Source organism: Leishmania braziliensis, chromosome 5, assembly GCF_000002845.2.
Source record: "Leishmania braziliensis MHOM/BR/75/M2904 complete genome, chromosome 5".
NCBI lineage: Eukaryota > Euglenozoa > Kinetoplastea > Trypanosomatida > Trypanosomatidae > Leishmania > Leishmania braziliensis.
The window spans coordinates 431,681-437,680 of NC_009298.2; the positions used below are offsets into that span (position 1 = coordinate 431,681).

At 57.8% G+C, this 6,000-nt stretch overlaps 3 non-coding genes across 3 annotated transcripts; all 3 read left to right on the forward strand.

Annotated features, from left to right (window-relative positions):
* The first annotated feature begins 4,581 nt into the window (after positions 1 to 4,581).
* Positions 4,582 to 4,843, forward strand: LBRM_05_snoRNA1. Its single transcript, XR_001182239.1, has one exon. It is a non-coding gene (small nucleolar RNA).
* Positions 4,844 to 4,898: 55 nt separating this feature from the next.
* Positions 4,899 to 4,971, forward strand: LBRM_05_snRNA1. Its single transcript, XR_001182240.1, has one exon. It is a non-coding gene; the product is annotated as a spliced leader associated RNA, SLA RNA (small nuclear RNA).
* Positions 4,972 to 4,999: 28 nt separating this feature from the next.
* On the forward strand, positions 5,000 to 5,092 carry LBRM_05_snoRNA3. The gene has a single exon (XR_001182241.1). It is a non-coding gene (small nucleolar RNA).
* Positions 5,093 to 6,000: the final 908 nt, after the last annotated feature.

Sequence of the window (6,000 nt, forward strand, 5' to 3'; positions counted from 1 at the left end):
AGTTCCAGAAGCCAAAAGTGTGAGCACCGTGCGAATGCGCTGTGAAACATAGCTGGCATGCTGTGTCACACCCAAGCAAAGCATACAGAGATTGGAAGAGCCAAAGTGATGGATGGAAAGGGTGCGAAAAAATCTATACCAGCTAGCTCCAAGGAACATGCGCGCGAAACGTGCGGCATCCCCACCTATCCAACCGGGTAGGCTGATGAGGCACAGATGCCGGAAGCATGACTAGAACACCCTGAATCACACAATTGCACCCTCCAGACTCTGATTCGATGAGTCACAACACCATACTATGGAATGCAGTGTCTTGAAGCGACGGAGGACGATGCATGTCATACGGGCAGAGCACCGGGTCTTAGAGAGTCCTGACCTGCAGTTGGCCAACTTCCTCCTTGAACTAATCGAGCGTGCGCTTGCACTGCCCCCTCCTACCTGCACAACCGACGTCACATCTTCAGCCCTCAAGCAGGGCACTGAACGCGGCTCGCATGGATCAAGGCATGCTGTCCACCCGAGTCTGGCGCTGATCGCGCAGCACGTATGGGAAGAAGGGGTGAGGAAGGGTGAGAATAGTCTGTTGGACGCATATCCCGATTTGACGGCAGGAATATTCATCCTAGACGACTAGGATTCAGCCGTGGTGCCACAGAGGTAGGTGAGCTGTGGTTGTATGCGTATGCCTGTTGGCTTGTTCACGGTGCAATTGATACACTGAGGAGCAGAAATAAAAATCTCTCTTGCTCTTGTTGTGTGTTTCCTTTGACGTATCCTTTGCCCTCAGCTCTTTTTCCTTCCTCCACCTCATCTCTTCAGTGAGATCGCTTGCTCGAACTCTGTGCGTGTGTCAGCATCCTTTGAATCCCTGTTTCTCCCCCCTTTTCTAGCGGAATGCACTGGAGGCATTTTGGCAGCCTCCTGTGTCGTGTGCTAAACTTCCGTGCGTGTGTATTTGGTGTGGACGTCCCTTTTGGGACACCGAGTCGTGCTTGTGGGGCCACTTATATGTATTGTATTTGGGGCTTTCCTTCTCTTCTGCGGCGCGAAAGAGATACTTGAGACGTCTTGTGACACCTCACCATACACACAAGGAGCATTCGTGTTCTCTTTTTCTACCCTCCTACTTTATGTGCCTCTCTCTTTCGTTTTGCTTTCTCTTGGGTCATTTCTGTAACGTGCGTTGTGGCCTCGTGTGCGTGTGTGCGTGTCTTTGTGTCAAGACACACCATTTGATTTCTCTCAGTCTGTAGTTTTCCTTTCTCCTCTCCTCGGCTTCTCTCTCTCTCTCTTTCCCTCTGCCTTTCACAGTTTTCGCGCGTCTCTCTTCCCTTCGCTACCTCCCTGTACGCTTGGGTGTGCGACCAGGAGTGGGGCTTTTTGTTGCTTACTGTCCACCTGTGCGCTTTTCTTGCCTTTTAATTTATTCCCTTTTTGGCTCTTTTTTGTTTGTTTCGACTCCCGCGCACATCATGCGGGTTGCCTAAGTGTGTGCATCTCTCTATGCTGGTGTGTGCTGGCGTCACCCCTCCCTCTCGTCATCCGTCTTTCCTCTCCTTGTTCTCAAGCCTTGCTGCTGTTGTTCTTCCTCCCCTCTCCGCCTCCCATCGCTATCCATGCGACAAGGGCGAAGGAGAGGGTGATGGCAAGGCACCGCCACTGCCGTCACCGACAAAGAGGAGCACACATGCAGAAGGGATAGGCCGACCAAACAACAGCAAAATTAGAAAGCCAATCGAGGAGCGCACGATCATAAATGCGGAGGCAAGCGGGCAAGAAAGAGGAAAGAGTGACGGCTGGCGATGTGGTGCCGTGTGGCAGTACGGAATACCAGCGCAGGAAAGAATATGAAAAGAGAAAACAGCCTCGATCAACAACAGCGACGAGACACTGCTGCATCACCACGGACTGGGCGCATTTTGCCTCTCTCTCTACACACACACACCTGCACTGGGCAGGGCCGCTAGCCGAAAAAAACATATCGAGAACAATAAGCTCCTGGGGAAAGCGAAACGAAGGGCTGAAAGCGAAGGCGGCAGGAGGAGTTCGATATGACGATGACGGTGCTGCTGTTTTGATGGAGGGAACGAGTAGCGAGACGTACGGGTGAGAAGAGAAGGGGAAACTTCAGAGGGGAAGGATGGTGGAATGACGTAGCAGAGAGGAGAGGAGAAAAAGAAGAGGGCGACAGGAGGGGGGGGAGCGCATTCATCAATTATGAGATGGCCAACTCTCTCTCCCTCGGTCCAGACTCACCCTCCTCCTTCCCTTTCTCCTTCGTGATCGCATAGGTGCACAATATAGGTTCTCTCCAAACGCACAGACACACGTGTCCTCCCTCCCCTTCTGTTGATTACTTTTCCTTACCCACCCCCTTCGCGCGCTCTCTTCGACGCGGCGTGTTCTCTACGAAGGGTTGAAGTATCACAGTGCAGACCCGTGTGTGTGTGTGTTGTGTGTGTGTGTGTGTGTGTGTGTGTGTGTTGTGTGTGCTGTGGAAGCAAAGTGGCGAAAAGAGGTCGGTGGCAGCTGGGAGGACTTGAGCGTGTCGGCCAATGTGTAAATACCAGACAAGAGGGACGCCAGCGAAACACGCGCAGAAAGATAGCACACCTGATCAGAGAAAGAGCCGAAAAGAGACAGCAAAGCACACATGAGGGTGCAGGGACACGTGTACTCTGTCCCCTGGCTCCTTGCGCACCTTACCCTTCGCACGTCCCAAACGTGATCTTCTGCCTCTCCTCCACCCGTCTTCCCTGATCGATCACACATCTCCACTTTACCTTTTCTCTCCCCCACAGCTACTTGCACGCTTACAAGTGCGCATCGGAAAAAGAGGCCAATGCATGGCGCCATCGCCTCTTGGCTCGTCGGATGCCTTTGCCCTCTTGCCTCTTCATCTTTCTCCAAGAGGTTCCCCGCTAGTCTCTGACTACCTTCACATGACCACGCCCGCAGCGACTCACCAATATAGCGCAGGTAAAATCCTCTACGTGCGATCTTCTTTTCCAAGTATTCTCGCGCCACTCTGCTTCCTCTCGTTCTCTGCCTTAGCACCGGCGCATTCGCCCTGCTCTCTGATGACCAGGGGGACATCTCAACGCATGGCATCTCAGGGTCCAGCACCCCCACTCTGCGTGGGGAGCCCAGGCAGCCCCTTCCCCTGCTACCATCGGAAGCAGCCCAGCGGTGACAGGGCCCGGTGCCTCCAGCGCGGGGGTCAGAGTGACTCATCGCCACTGGTGTCGGCGACGAGGCTGTGGATAGCGTCGCGTCGGAGCCCCTGCAGCTGTGGCAACGCTTGCGCCACTCATGCGACAAGCAGAGTGTCCGCACGACTCGTACCTATCTCACCCTGCGCCCTCGCTGCCCACTGCCGGGGAGCCCGAGCCACCCCAAGAGAGGCGCCATGTGGGGACCTGCGGGGCGGGGGTGGCTAGAGTGTGTAGCAGGCGTCAGGCAACCGTAGAGGGGGAGTTTCAGCTCGCGTGTTGTGCGGCAGAAGAATAGGCGCGTTGAGGTGGATGACCATAACGAAGAATACCGCACATAGTGGCATCCACGCAACTCGCTACTCTCTTTTTCTCTACTTGCAAAGGTGACGCCCCACAAAAAAAAAAAAACACGCTCCAGGCGGGGGCACCGTAACGCGAGCAGAACCAACAGGGAAGACCCCCCACTCCCGATTCACTTTTCCGCCTTTCCTGTCCGGCACACATCTCAGTCGTCCCTCCACAAGGCAGACTTCACAGCGTCACATGAACTCAAACCCCCCAAAACGAACATTGGCACTCTAGCCTCCGCTACACACGAAACAACACGCACAGCAGCCGTACATGACCGCCATTCACTCTCACCGATCAATATCCCCTGCTACAGTGTCCTCCAGAGCTACAAAGGACACACATCAGCATAGCGCCTTTTCCTCACTGCAGCTCATTGGATGCTGCCCACCATCCGCTACTGGACACCGTACACGAGTAAAATGATAACAACAAAGAAATTTCGCCTCACTAAGACACTATCATGCACCACTCTGAGGCTGCGAGCCGCGTGTGCCTGTGTGCCCGTGTGCGCGCTGTGGATGCGCGGCGGAGGGGCAGTGATGGCGCGCGGGTGTGTGCGGCGCACTGCGCCCCGTCAGGGCGGTCGCCGTTGCCGTCGCGGGGTGCTGCTCCGCGTGCCGCTGTGGACCTGTGCACAGATGATGATTGACTGTAACATCACAGACTTTGAGTCGCGATGATAGCAACCATGTCGCCCCAGTCTGACGTGCACCTGCACCGTGCATTCTGCTGTGTGCGCGTGCGCAACTAGAGCTCTGTCCTTGTGTGTGCTTGTGTGTGTGTGTGTGTGTGTGTGTGTGTGTGTGTGTGTGTGTGTGAGTGTGTGTGCGTGGGGTGTCGCGAGGAGGGGGGGGGCCGTGCGTGCCCGCCGCTGCGCGCTGACATGATCGACACCTAGGTTGATGTAAAGCCGTCGCAGATGGACATTGAGTGGCGCACGCCGTGAAACCGACCCCGCCTCGTCTGATCGCGCGCACTCCCCCCTCCCTGCGGCGCTGCTGTTGCTGCTGCTGCCCACTGGCCCCGTCACCTTGAGGGCGCCCGTGCCGCTTGTCGGCGCATGCTGGGCGTACGGCCTCGAGTCGCTGCGGCGCTGGCGCACATGCGCGCGTGCGCGTGTGTTGTCTGCGCTGCGATTCGGGGGGCCACAGAGCAAGGGGTGCGAGCACGTGGCGTGATGCTCGGCGTGCCTCGCGCGCGCCTGACGCACCGCCACGCGCCGCGGTTCCCGTTACGCATATCCTGTGTGCGCTCCAGCCCCGTCGGGGCCATGACGAGTCCGCAACCAACCATGCGTTACACATTGCCTGCGCGCGTGCGCGAGGAGACGGTGCGCTTACTGTAGTGCGCGTGCCGCAAGACCCCACAGGCACCGTGCATGAAACTGGAGCGCTAGATTGCAAGCTGCCCGTGTGCGCTGTGTGCGATGGTGCGGGGGATGACAGACAACACGACAAGGAAGCACAGTTTGAGCTGATGCATTGCTGATCGACACTGTCACACAGAGGCTATCTCTGCTGACGCACCGCTGCCGCCTTGCTGGCTGACACCGGCGGTCCCCCGCCGCTGCTGCGCTGCCCGCCGCCTCCCTGGCAGGCCGCTGGCGGTGCGCGCGTGCGTGTGCACAGTACGGTTAAACACGGACGCGCCGCTGCATACGCTCTTGGTGCTGGCGCCGTCCGCCAGTGTCGTACGAGAGGGGGAGGGGCGAGGGCGTGCTGGTGTGCTGCTGCAGTGCCGCCAGGTAAAGCGGCGATGGTGTGCCTCATCCGCGTCGCTTGTTCAAGCGGCACGAGAGAGTGAGTGACGAAGTGTGTGTGCGTGTTGTTGTTGTTGCGGTGGGAGAGGTGTGCACGGCGACACACCGACACAGGCGCAGAGGGAGAGCGCGACAGAGACGCAGACGCAGGATGCACAAAACTGATTCAGGCGTGCCGACGCACGCATCAGGAACCCCCTGACTGAGACACTATCATGCACCACTCTGAGGCTGCGAGCCGCGTGTGCCTGTGTGCCCGTGTGCGCGCTGTGGATGCGCGGCGGAGGGGCAGTGATGGCGCGCGGGTGTGTGCGGCGCACTGCGCCCCGTCAGGGCGGTCGCCGTTGCCGTCGCGGGGTGCTGCTCCGCGTGCCGCTGTGGACCTGTGCACAGATGATGATTGACTGTAACATCACAGACTTTGAGTCGCGATGATAGCAACCATGTCGCCCCAGTCTGACGTGCACCTGCACCGTGCATTCTGCTGTGTGCGCGTGCGCAACTAGAGCTCTGTCCTTGTGTGTGCTTGTGTGTGTGTGTGTGTGTGTGTGTGTGTGTGTGTGTGAGTGTGTGTGCGTGGGGTGTCGCGAGGAGGGGGGGGGCCGTGCGTGCCCGCCGCTGCGCGCTGACATGATCGACACCTAGGTTGATGAAAGCCGTCGCAGATGACATGAG